Source organism: Sceloporus occidentalis, unplaced genomic scaffold, assembly GCF_023333645.1.
Source record: "Sceloporus occidentalis isolate IW3139 unplaced genomic scaffold, rSceOcc1.0.p SCAF_1, whole genome shotgun sequence".
Taxonomy (NCBI): Eukaryota; Metazoa; Chordata; class Lepidosauria; order Squamata; family Phrynosomatidae; genus Sceloporus; species Sceloporus occidentalis.
In genome coordinates, this window is record NW_028316981.1 from 80,760,540 (window position 1) to 80,774,164 (window position 13,625).

Sequence of the window (13,625 nt, forward strand, 5' to 3'; positions counted from 1 at the left end):
GCTGAGGACAATGTGGAAAAGTGGGAGAAGGAGAGAGAAACTGGGTCATTCAACCACAGCTGAAAAGATGGGAGAACAGCATATTGACTGAGAGTGGCCCTGACAAATCAGGACAGCTGGAGTGTATGGTATAGTCCTCTCCACAAGAACAGACTCTCCACAGGAATAGACTCATAAGTTTTATTTCCCACCCTCTCCCTCCTACAGTATTTGCCTCTAAATGTCCCTTTACATTTACTTTTCTTGGCTCAATATTTCAATCATTTTACATGGTCCTTCTGTGTGCTGCCACCTCCTTGATGTGCCCTCGTAGGGAAGAAGCTAAGCCACATTGGCAAGACCAGCACATCTCAAGGTCATTTCCGACAGCTTGCAAATGTTGCATTTTTCAAATATACCTCAAATCCTCCCTTTGAGACCAGGGATTCAGGAAGTTCAGAGCAGAGAAATGTAACTCTTCCAAACTCAGGTGATTTCCTCCACACCATTTTTCCTAGCAGCCCTTTCACCCTGTGCTTGTGCCTTTCCTTGTTTTCATCCTTTATTTATCCTACCATGCAAAAGGTTGGGAAGCAAAAAGCAAGAGGGTTCTGGAAACATGGCCAGGCTTGCCCTGTCTGAATCATACAAGTCTTTCAAGCCCAGCAAGGAACTGATATCTGAGGGTGAGGCCTTGTCCCAAGCAAGGGATGACCAGGAGGGCTCCCTCCATTCCAACCCCACCAGCTCTGTTCCATTCTCTGCCAGGCGATGGTAGTGGCAGCTCCCTTCATGGAGGAAGCAGTCCGTGCAGCCGCCTCTGTGCGCTCTGATGAGTTAATAGACTCTAATTAATACAGATTGGGGCAATCACTTTCAATTTCCCTGGCTCTCCCTCTTGCTGAAGAGCCGCAAAGGATGTTGGCTGTGGTGCCAGTGGAGGGTTTTCATGCATAGCCAGGGACCCTCTCTCCCACCTCTCCCCATCACTGCTCAGCCTAGTCCTGAATTGCTGGATTTTATAAGGGCCACAGGAAGAGAGGTTGATTCCCCAAAGGTTGCAAGAGCAGATCAGATCATACTCTCTCTCTCATGTGTCACTGGTACCAGAGCCATACAAAATGTTGTCAACCTTGCCAAGAGGTTGCCTTGGTTTAAAAGGGTTTAGATGAAGTGCCAGGCTAGGGAGGTGAGGGATGGATCCTCTTCTGCATGTGAGGGGGGAGTGCAGAAAGTTTAAAACTCAAAATAAGACTAGGAAAAGTTTGGCCCTCCACATGATTGTATCTACAATTCCCATAACCTCCTTGGGCGACTGTGGTAGGTGAGACTTTTGGGATGTGTAGGCCAAAAGCAACTGGAAGGCTCAAGTTTTTCTCAATCCATATTAGAAAGTGCACCTTTTGCATGTTTTCCTTCTGGCCTTGCTAAGTTTAGACTTCTTTCCTCTTATGGTGAAATCATCCAGAAATTAGAACTGCACAGAAAATAAGTATATGTTGTAGAAAAGTAACGCTCTTAGATCCAGCCTCTCATCGGGGACAAGGGTGACTTTTAATCAGGGAGTTGGGAGTTATCACACACTGGCACTTCACTGCGTAAACCTTTGCGAAGATTAATTCTCCAGGTGCAACTTTAATACATTCTGTGCAGCCTTTATCTGGAAAAGCAGGATAAAAGTTATATCAGGACTGGAGAAAGTGTGGGCCACAGGCACAAACCATCAGCCAGGGCTATTTTTGTGCCACCCTAGCCCTCTTTCCCAACCAAAAATAATTTCTGCTAAAAATGCCCCCATGCCACATGGTGCATGGGGGCAACATCACTACTGTTTTGACCCCCAGTCATCCTGGGCTGTTTAAAGCTCATCAATAACGTTTCCTAAGCAGAAGTGGTGTCCCTGAGGTTGGTGTCACCTGGTACAGGGGGGCAGGCTGCTGTAGGGTCGTTTGGGGTCTGGTGTGGCTGCAGCCATATCAGAGCCCAAAGGGAAGGCACTGCCTTCCCAGTAGCTTCCACTGCTGAAAGGAGCAATGCTATGACCTCTGGAGGGCTGTCCAGAGGCCATAGCATTGCTCCTTTCAGCAGCAGAAGCTGCTGGGAGGGCAGTGCCTTCCCTTTGGGCTCTGATATGGCTGCAACAATATGTACCATATAACATTGGGCTCTGTGGTGGCTGGTGGGAAAGCAAGAAAAAGGTGCAATGCCCTTTTACACTTGCTCAGCAGCTGCACCAGTCCCAGTGGGTGTACTGCCCCACTGGAAGTACATCACCCTCTGGGGTGTCACTTGGTGTGGACCACACACCTCGCATAGTAATCCTGCTGCTAACAAGAAAGTAAATTAGAAGTCAAATATCCTCCAACTGTCCTGATCTGGCAGTGACAGTCCCAATTAATTCTCATTTTCAGCTTCTTTTAAAATATCCTAGTTTCTCTCTCTCTCCCACTTTTCACCTTTGTCCTCAGCATACTTCTATTGTTTCAAACTGAGCTCAAAGTGCAAAGGGAGTGTGCAATCAGTTAACTCAGTGGGGGAGGGAGATGGTGGAGTTTTGCTCTTCCCAGTAGGCTCAGGCAAACTGGTGTAGGCCTTCCCAGCTTGTATGTATTTCCTTATTAATACCTTTTGCCATCTTGACCATTCTGATGTTGTGTCCTGGTTCTCATCTGTGAATTGTTGAAGGGCATGCACTCCTGGGCCTAAAATGGCTGAGGAGAAGGCAAAAGCATAGAAAGATCCACATACCCCCCCTGGGGCATTTCTTTTTTTAGTAATGACAACTAAGAAAGAAAGAAGGGGGGGGGGAATCTCCCCCAGTGTTGTACAAATGCAATTATTCAGGTGAGAGGGCTTGATGGTGTGTGTGGCCTTCACCTTTCAGCACTTATAGACGGGAACTGTAATGATGTGGGTCCCCCCCCCCCCCAGTACTCTGGGACAGGAATTGTCTGTGATCATCCTGATGTTGAACTGTTGACTCCCAGCGATGATAGGCAACACAGCCAATTATAAGGGATGATGGGAGTTCCACATACAGAGTGTGTGTATGTTAACACAATTTGTCATTGCCACCACCCTCATCCTCATTTAACACAGAGTGTTTTCTTCCTCACTATCCACCCCCCAAACTCTATTACTGAGAGAAGTAGCAGAAAACCAGAGTTCATGTGTTAGTGAATCTCCCAGGGGCCAAATGGATAATCTAATATGAGAGAAAGGTTTATTTAGTAAAAACATGACACAGCAGTCGAGAGAATAAGGAAACAAATGTGTTCTTCTCACTAATATTCTGCCCTAGTTTAGACATTGAAGGCTAAACAATAGGAGAAGCATACAGATAACTATGAAGCAGAGCCTGGAAAATTACTTTTAAGAAGAATGAATACAATGACATGCTGAAGCCATCCATAACTGAGCAGCAGTAGCAGGATGCTCTCACTCTCACAGCATCATCCTACCAATGCTCAGATTTGGATGGCTTCAGCAAGTTATTATATTCATTCTCTTTAAGAATAACTTTCCAGGCTCTGCGGTACAAATTAGAATGTTATTAAGAACGAAGGTCTTATATCTTCTCCAGGGCTTTTCTTCATCCATGGAAAATGAGCTACCATGGCATCGAGCAGCATTTTAGCTTAATGGAAACTGAACTGCCAATAAGGGATATTGATTATAAAGATGGCCACACTTTTGACTTTAATCCCAAAAACCACAGTTAAGCAAAATACACAATCAGGATCAAAATGTCACAAACAATGAGTTTTTTAATTCTCCAGAACTCTTCAACATACCGCCAGAGGGGAAGGAAAAGATTGAGAGAAAATACACTGTTTGTATTGTACCCACAGGGTACATTAGACTCTGGAGCAGAATCCACATCTGTAAAATAATTCGTACTTACCTTGATCCCAGTCCTGTTCAAACATACAACTTTCCTCTAGATTTGAAGTGAAAGCACTTTTTTTGACACCTGTGGGGTTTAAAGCAATTTTTTAAAAAACAACATTTTTATTCCACAGTTTCTAGGGAGTTTATCACATGGGATGGGAGGCTCTCAATTTCGAAAGAGAAGATAGCGAGGTCAATTCAAAAATTCACGCAATTACATGATTAGTTATCACACCTAAAATTCGCTGTAATGGCCTCCCCAAACGTGACCCAGATTCTGTGCAAAGTAAGCCATCACATCAGTGGGTTCTTAATTGCGAATTGGCCCCCTTGCACATGCTCAGTGCGACTCCAGATTACTGGAGCATAGCATATTTAGGCGAGTGAGAGAGAGGAATCAAGGAACCCCATAATTTACAAAAGAAGTTGGAGGGGGAATGGGAAGAATGGTTGAAAGAACATGCTCTATTCACATTAAAATGAGCATATATTCACCCTTGTCACGTTAAAACGTGAATATAATGGTTATCCAATAGTTCCCGGAACATGCCTCTTAATTAGCAGGCAGCAGCCCCCCCCCCCCCTCAGCAATGCTGAAGGACAAACAGAAGCAAAATTGAAGTGGAATTGCAGTGTAGCTTCATGGGAAATCCCCCCTTCCAGACCGGGGGGGGGGGGGGAACCAGGACCAAAGGAGACATGCACATCACACCAAACAACAGCGCACTGAGTGCGAAGTTGCCTAGGAACAGGGTTTGTGACTCCGCTAGTTCACCAAATTTATTTAACTGTGGATTGATGCATGATTGCGTTTGGAGTGCATTCGGACTTCCAGCGATCGCGTGTGATAACCTTTCACACAATAACGTGAATACACATGATTGCGTTCAGGATGACACTGGATTATACTTCCAATTTCAGTCGTGTGATATCTTCCTAGGGGGAAAAAAAACATTTTTTTCACTGTGTGTCCAGCATACTGAATCAGCATCAGGGTTGTATGGGGAGGAGTGGAGGGTGGGACAGGTTGGTGGGAGATTGCCTTGGCAAATGTGTTGTCACCAGTTTTTGTCGCTGAGCAGTTCCTTCACCAGCTGCAGCATAAGGAAAACCAACTTAGGGCAGAAAAAAAAAGGAGTGGAAACAAAGTTCAGTGAATTCAGTGGGACTAAATGGGCATAAGATTAAAGTCTTCCCTTGTGACCCTCTCAGAACCCCTGTCCCATTAATTTCAATGAGATTTGCAATGGCTGCACTTTGTGAATCAAATGTGTGAAAATGCCAGGATGAATGGAGACTGTGCAGAATGCCTCCGCCAACCTCAGTCAACACCACTGTTTCTCTTTTGATTGTTGACTGGAGTTGAGGCTGTTGCAGTGAGTGGAGGGGGAAAGAGGGCTGAAGGGAAACCAAATAGTGCCCTCTGTCTTCAAATCTCCCCTCCCCATTTGACCCACTCCACATATGAGTGATTGATTGGTTAGGTCAGTATATTGGAATGTCCAAAGGCACACCATTGTTTCAGAAGCCCCGCGAACCTTGGAAAATTAGAATATGTGGATATTCAAACGAGGATGAGGGCTGGAGGTTATGAAGGGGGGAAAAGTTGAAAGACCCCTCCCCTTCATATCTTCCAGCATTGTGTCTGTTACTGTAATCAATGGGTCTTTAAGGCTGTGGCTCTGTTCATATCATATCTGTGCATATGGCAGCAAGGTGCGGCAGCAGTGATGGCAGTGGCAGCCAAGGGGTACCAAGGTCTTGAAGGCAGTGATTTGAGCTCAATGAACCCAGGAGGAGTTCAGCGCAGCAATGGTGGCAGATCTGCCTCTCCGGGTTAAGATTTTATATCTTGGCCAACAAGAGGGTGCTTCTGCTGTTACTGCCATCAAAGACATGACATCAGTCAGTAAAGGTTTATTGATCACTCCCCCTTTTTCAAACAAAGAAAAATACACTCCCACTACCCCCAAAGAGCTGAGTGATTTTATTACCCCCACTCCACGCCAAGAGGTACCCCCCAAGCTTACCCCTGTTAGCCCCACTACAGTCCTACATGTCGCCATCTCCATTTTTTATTTTTTATTTCCTTGTGGAGATTTAAAATAATTCACTACAAGTCACACAGATCCTTTTAAAAATTGTAATATAAGGACAACCCAAACTCTCCACATGAACAAATGATGCAGACTAAGAACTAGAGAATATCTTTACCACATTTCACTTCATCACAAGTAAGAAGATCAAAGTAATGTCCAATTCCACACACACACACACAAATTCACTGATATCTTTTCATAGTCAGGAAAAAGGGATCAAACAGCTACTAAGGAAGTGTTCTTGTGGGATGTTTGAGTGTAAAGAACTTTGATGTATGAACATTTCGAAAGTACTTTTTTTGGATCTGAGTCAACAACATTTATGTACTGGGATAGAAGTTTCCCCAGAAGAAGAAAAAATGTCCAGAAAAAGAAGACATGCATTTAGAAGTTACAAGTAAAACAATAACAAAAAAAAAGTTTAAAAGAAAGTTTTGAGATCTTGGGACCAGAAATAAATTAGAAACTGGAAAGTTTCAGTGAAACTATCACCTCCTGAAGGCTTTTGCTGGGATTTAGAGGGCTGTATAGTGAACCTCTCAACTTTTCCAAACTGTTGTCCACTTCCAAACTAGGGTCATTCTTTCATCAGAAGGCTCTTCCTTATGGAACTTCTCTAATTTTGCTGCTGTTCAGAACTCATGCCTTGAGAAGTTTCTGCTCAGAATTCCTAATTCTGTTTTGATCATTCTCTTTATTAAATCTAGAATAGAAATACACCACTGAAAAGATTAGGGGTGTGCAACCTACAGCAGCCCCTATATCAGCTTCCATGTGTCTTTCTTCTTGCATATCTCTGCTGAAGATAAGGAAATCTATGAATTTTGATTTTGATAACTTTCTAATTTCCTTGCTTGCAAATTTGCTTTTGCAAGCATTCACATCATTTTGTAACAGTGGCAAAGTCTGTTACAAGAAACATGCACAAAATCTGTATACAATTTGTGCTATTTTCCCTCTTAATATGCATACATTTGTATGTGTATTTGAACTGTAAACTGGATTCTGAAAAGGGCAGATTTTGGCAGATGGGTGTTGTGGTATAGTCTAAACAGGACTAAATGTGGTGAACTTGTACTCCCGCCCCCCAAAAAAGGAAAATGAACCTCATTATTTTTTCCTTCATCCCTACTCTCTGATATCTCTCTTGTCATTCCATAGTGCTCTTTTCATCCTATGAGTGATCTGCACTCCCTCACTTTACAGCTCTAAGCTGTAACTTTCCCTACTTCCAACCTTCTTACACATTCCTCTATTACTATGCCTTTTCACACCCTGTTACTTACACTTGTTACTTTTGCCTTCTCTCTGTGACCCATAATGCTCTTTATTTTCTATCTTTCCTTATTTCTCAGTTGCTTTGCTTGATATTTGTCCCCTCCTATCCCCCATCACTTATTTTCCTCACTTACATCCACTGGGAAAAGCACACAAGCTTCTCACTCCTCTGTTTGATGGTGAAGGAGACTCCTATGGTGGAGCATACAAAGTGTCTTCTGCAGGCAGTGTGTCTCTCTCCTGGATGCCACAGGCTGGAAAAACAGGCACCAGCTCCCCCATGTGCTTCTAAATCCAGGGAGAAAAGAAAGAAAGAGACATAGCCATATGAAAATTTCTCCCACACCCACACCCCTTTTGAAAGGTTAGAACAGAGAGGGCTTAGATTTTCTCACCAGTAAGAAAGGGATGTATGGGATCCCTCTAAGAAACCATGCAATTAGCCAACAGGGGGACTTGAATAAGGCCTTGGGCATATGCTAGATCATCCTTTCTCAACCTGACTCCCTCCAGATTTGAATTACAGTCCCCAGAATCCTTAATAGCTTGGCCTGCAGATTGCTGGCTGGAGGCAATGAGAGATGTAGTACAATCTGTCTAGAGATGGCCAAGTTGAAGAAGGTTCCTTCTACAAGATTATCAAATTACCTTTGGACAGAAGCTTGAGTTAAATTGTATGTATTGGTCTTGAATCAGTCTTGATTTGCTGTAGGCAGGCACTTTGATAACCATCATTGTGCCCCTTCTTTCCCCCCTTGTCCAAGTAGTTTCATTTCCCTGCTTTAACAATCACATTCTTGGCAAAGATTGGCAGATTGCAGTTGCATCACACCTCATTTCACCCATGAAAAAGAACTGGAGAGCCCCTCTTCTGCACAGGGTGTCAACAACCAGATGGACCTTTGACAGGAGAAATCTATTATGGGGCTCTAGATACTGAACATGACCATGCAACAGCTGAATGCAGTAGCTGAGGGCAAAGATGCAGTGAAAGGAATGATTAGTTAACTGCTTTTCATGTTTCCCCTCTTCTTATTGCTCAGAAAATATCAGAATTAGGCCTCTGTCTGGCATTTCAGCATCCAAAGTGCAAATGCCTCAAGTGGCCATTTTTAGTGGCTTTCTCTGTACACATCATTTCAACTTGAGGTGACCCTCCAAGGCAGAAGCCCTCCTGGTTTACTCTTTTCATGATTAATCAGGGTGTAGCTATGCTGGACTGGTAGGGTTGCAAAAGTGTGTGTGTGTGTGTGTGTGTGTGTGTGTGTGTGTGTGTGTGAAAAAGAATGCCCAGCCATGGCTTAAGCCAGAGGAGTAGCAATAGCAGGTGGAACAGCTGCTGTTGGTGCTGCAGGAAGGAGCTGCTGCCCACCTATGCTATTATGTGGGACCAAAAACAGTAGCATTTCTGGCATGTCTTTTTCACTATAGTGACAGTGGTTCACCCAACATCCAGGTTGTCTGGGGCTCCTGGGGCCCTATCTAGGTATTACTGGAGAATACCTCCATTTTCCTCATGTACACTTTGGTCAGCCTGCATCAATAAGCCCTTCCTTCTTTACCCCCATCTTCTTCCTCTTCTTCTGCCTCTCTCTCTCTCTCACTGTCCCCCTCCCCTCCAGCAAGTGGGGGGTCAGAGTGTTGCACAACTGCCTGCAACACATACACATAAGGAAGGCCTATGACTATCACTTGCTCTTAGGCACCAAGCCCTGTCCCTGTGTTTCAAATGACTCCTTCATTCCCATATTTCTTGAAGCTTATTGTCAGCATATCTCACACTCCTGCGCTGTATACTGTATGGGATTTCCATATTTTATGTCCCTAAGAGGCCATGATGACCTTTGGAACACCAGGAAGCTTTCCCATGGGAAGGACACGTTGACCTGAAGACATGTGAAAGACCCAGATAACTAAGATAAATGTTAAATGGGTTTGCTGATCATTCTGTGCTCCCCCCAGGTTTCCTGCACATACTCTTGCACTGGAGACAAAGGCAAAGGCTAGTAAGACCATAATTCATATCTCCCCCAGCCATGTTCCCAGCCAACTTCCCTGTCTGTCTACTTGGGGTTGTCCTAAATCTAAATAATGTTTTTATTATTATGAAGTTAAAGTAATCAGTCATTCCAGAATGCCATTATCAATTCCCTGGGAAGACCATCAGGTCTTTTTTACATTGTACATTGCTCCTAGTACTCTTCAATACTAGGATATAAATATCAGCCCCTGCTCTAGCCTTATGTGTGCACAGAGAGGCTCCTCCATTCACTGTGTTGCCCTCAGATGTTGTCACCACATGGTTTCCTCTTCAGGACAGGTAAATATTACCCCCTCTAAAACCTTACGTTTCTGCTATCCAGTTTCTAAACCTCTGTTTTGATTAGCTCTGTATGGTGGTTCTGTTTGAAGGTATGGAAACTGGATAGCAGAGAGGTAGGGTTGTAGACATATTTACCTATCCTAAAGAGGTAACCTCCTTCAGCTAAACATTTCCACAACATTCAAGGAGACACTTACACAATTGTCTTTTTGGGTAACACTACTGAAGCCATAAACACTAATTGGTGGCTTCTTGGGGAATCCTCACAAGAGAATAAACAACAGCTTGTTTATTTCCATTATATCAGCATTATGGTAGTCAATAACCAGAGCTCTTCTATTTAGAACCCATACAGATGATATGGGGCATCTTATTGTATGTGTCAAAGATAAAAGATTCTCTGCTCTAAGCGCTTAAACAACTTGCTGCTTGATGAAATGTTTTAACATTTTTCTTCCTCTTTTTAGATGAGGGACTTACAACAAGTTGTTGTTACATGTTTCTATTCAGCGTGCCAGCCAGCCAGCCAACCAAACATGACGTTTTTCATGATACTCCATTCCCCTTCCTCTTATTTTCCATTTTCTCCCCACTCCACTGGTCAGCATTCTCTGACAGCTGACCATGCAGAGACCTCATTGGGTTGTTTTCTGGTTTCCTTCCCCAGCATTTTCCACCTAAAGGTGCACTGTACAAACAAGCCTTTAGATTCTTTCAAGCCTGCTGATACCTACTACTTTTGCACGGGTGATTCCATTTTATCTACATATTACATGAATACATATAGAATGTACAGAATATACACTTTATCTACATGATCAATAATCAGAAAACAAATTTACTATTAACATAGGTTCCAATTTTTCTATGTCCCTTTCCATATGCTTAAAGCAGACTACAAACAATTTTTTAAAAATGAAAAACTACAGTCAAACATTAATGTGTGTCAATACACCATCAGGCTATTTTTTCTTTTAAAAAAACATTGTGAAAATTAGCATATAGGACTGGAGCAGAAATGTCTGATTTGAGCAGACTTGAATTAGTTCATGAGAGTGGAGAAACACTTTACAATGGTGATGGGTGACCTATGGCTCTCTACATGTTGTTGGGCTCTGACTCCCTTAACCTTGCAGCAACATGGCCAGTTTTCAGGGATGGTGGGAACTGTAATTACACAAATCTCCCAAGCTGTTTTAGAGCAGAACTGAGTAGGTTTCTGCAAAGCACAAAACACTGGCCATGCTGCTGGACCGTCCCAGCATCCCTGAACACTGGCCAGCTTTGCAGGTTAACCTCATCTTTCATAAGAACCCCAAAAGCCCTCAGGTAGGGTCAGGTGCAAAATAGAAATTCAGGTGGGCAAACATGCCAAAAATGCTCAGGAATGCTTTAAGTGTGAATTCCCCTTATTGGCAGGAAGTTGGACTAGAAACTAGATGATCCTTGCCGTACCTTTGAGCTCCATAGTTCCATTGTTCAGTTTATTCTGACTAAAGAGCTGCATGTCTCTGAATACATCCTCAGACTAGGAATTAGTAAATAATACAAGAACCCACTTTTCATTTCCCTGTTCTTTTCCAGAAACCACATTTGTGGGTTGCACTTGTTATATAATTAAAAGATCCCTGCCAGTTAGACAAATTGTCCAGCTAACAATAGGGATCTGCTTATCCTTTTTTTCCCCTTTTTCCTTTTTTTTTTTTTTTTTTTTTTTTTGAGGTAGCTATGAAAAAGCTGTGGAAAAGGTTTTTGGTTGGTTTCTGAAGACCTTGGGGTGTAGGACTTAGGTGACTTTGTACTCAGTATTGCGTACACAGATTTGTTTCTCACCTGCTTACCCTGAATATTTGTAAATAAACAATATTTAAAGTACAGCCATGATTCTCTTCTCCCTAGGAAAGTAAACCAAGGAAAACTGCCCACTTGAGGGAAATGAAAGGCAGAAAACCATGGGTTGGATCCAGATTTAGTCATACTTAAAGGAGTCCTATTAAGAATTTATGAGACTTAAGGTAGTTACAACTCAGGTAGACTGTTAATTAATCTACACTAAGTATGGATGAATTCACACTGGAGCTATAACCAAGTTCCAGCATGCAGTGTCCTGCCCCAATTTGACTCTGTTAAGGTCACATGCACTTGTTTTAATCCAAACTGAAATTGGATTAAAAGCCACACATTTCCCCCACCCAAAGTCACACTGATATAAAAGGGCATTTCTCCCATGGTCATGTGTTTAATGAACTGAATTGTTTTGAATCACACAAACACAACACAGGCTTCTTTTCTTCCCAGAATGCATGTGAATATATGAATATTTATACATCCATATTAACCAATAGCCTTTCTAGTTTTCCTGTCAATTTTACCACCTATCTGCACTCCCATCGGATGGCAGCGCCCATGCCATCTCCTTCCCCACTGCCTGAGTGAGTGAGTGAATGAGTGAGCAAGGGAACTTTAAATATCAAGTGAAGTTTTCCGTATTTAAAGTGATTGCCCAGCTGCTTCCTTCAGGGCTCAGTTTTGGAAAGTGTTTGCGAGAGCAGATGGACTGCAGCCTCTTCCCACTTCCCTTGCAGCATTGGTCTCCAGGGTCTAGGCTTAATAAGGACTGTATAAGCTGGAAGGGAAGAGGGAAGAGTCTATGGTGGCCGGTCTCTCCTCCTCTTCTCTGCCATCCTGCCCCCTTTGTCTGCCCTGGAGACCCATGCAACCCCCCCCCACTTCCTCCTACTCCCCTCTGCCCCATCTCCTTCTTCCCTCCTTCCCGCCTGAGTAAGTGAGTGAGGGAATGAGCATGTGGCCAACCCCCCCCTTCCAGTTTCACTTTTTTCCAGCAACCAAATATTTGACCAGTGCTTTAATAGAGCAGGAGGCCCTGTGCCGATAACCCCCAGTACATACAATACAACTGTATTTAATAAAACAATAAATATTTAATAAACTGTGTCACACACCAGAGAGCAGAGAATCTCAGACCTTCGGATATGCAAATATGGGCTTGACTGCATACACATACTGAACATAAATAGGTTTAGAAGTGTGACCTGATCCAAGACATCTTTACTATAACCTGGGATTAAATTCCCATTGAGTTTAATAAAATGTAATACCACCACCCCAGTGAGTTTCAAATCATCAGATCTGCGAATATGCAGTTAGCCCCCCCCCACACACACACACACTGTATGGGGGGAAATGGTGACACCACATGAGCTGGATGAGGATGCCAAGGTAACCACACACCAATATGTCCCACCTTCCACCCACTTCCCGATTCCACCTCAATCTGGATTTGGAGTGCAATCCTGATCTTGTTGAACATATGATGTTCCTTGAGATTCAAAGTAAAAACATTTTTTTCTGTGCCTGGTGACATTAAAGCAATTTAAAAGAAACTCTTTTTATTCTGCAGTTTCTTAGAAAAACTATTTTTTAGACCTGTGAATTATTTTACATGTGTGGATTCAGGATATGTCTCCATCTGGATCTAACCCAAAATCTCTTCAGAAATGTAGTAGCTCTCTAGGTGTCCTTGGATCACAATGATCACAATCCTGATCCTTCTGAATATAATATGTTCCTTGGGATTCACAGTAAAACCATTTTTTTCTGTGCCGGATGGCCTTAAAGCAATTTTTAAAAAACCCTTTTTGTTCTGCAGTTTCTTAGAAAAACTATTTTTTGGACCTGTGAATTATTTTAAAGGAGTGGATCAAGAATATGCCTCCATCTGGCTCTAACCCAAAATGTCTTCAGAAACATAGTAGCTCTAGGTGTCCTATGGGGCACTAGTGCTGTATGTCACTCCCCGACCCTTGGTTATAGTTGAGGTGTTTTTGTCTGTACTTTATACTTTGAAGAAGCTGAAAAAACAAGTGCAAATCCCCCACTGAATAGAGGAAGGTATGCAATTGACACAAATGTTTATTGGACAGTACTAATGACATCCATGGTGATGGGTCACTCACACTTTTCCCCACGCTATTCCCAACACTGTTTTGGAACTGGCCTTTAAATAATTATTTTATGGATACAGCAGAGGGCAT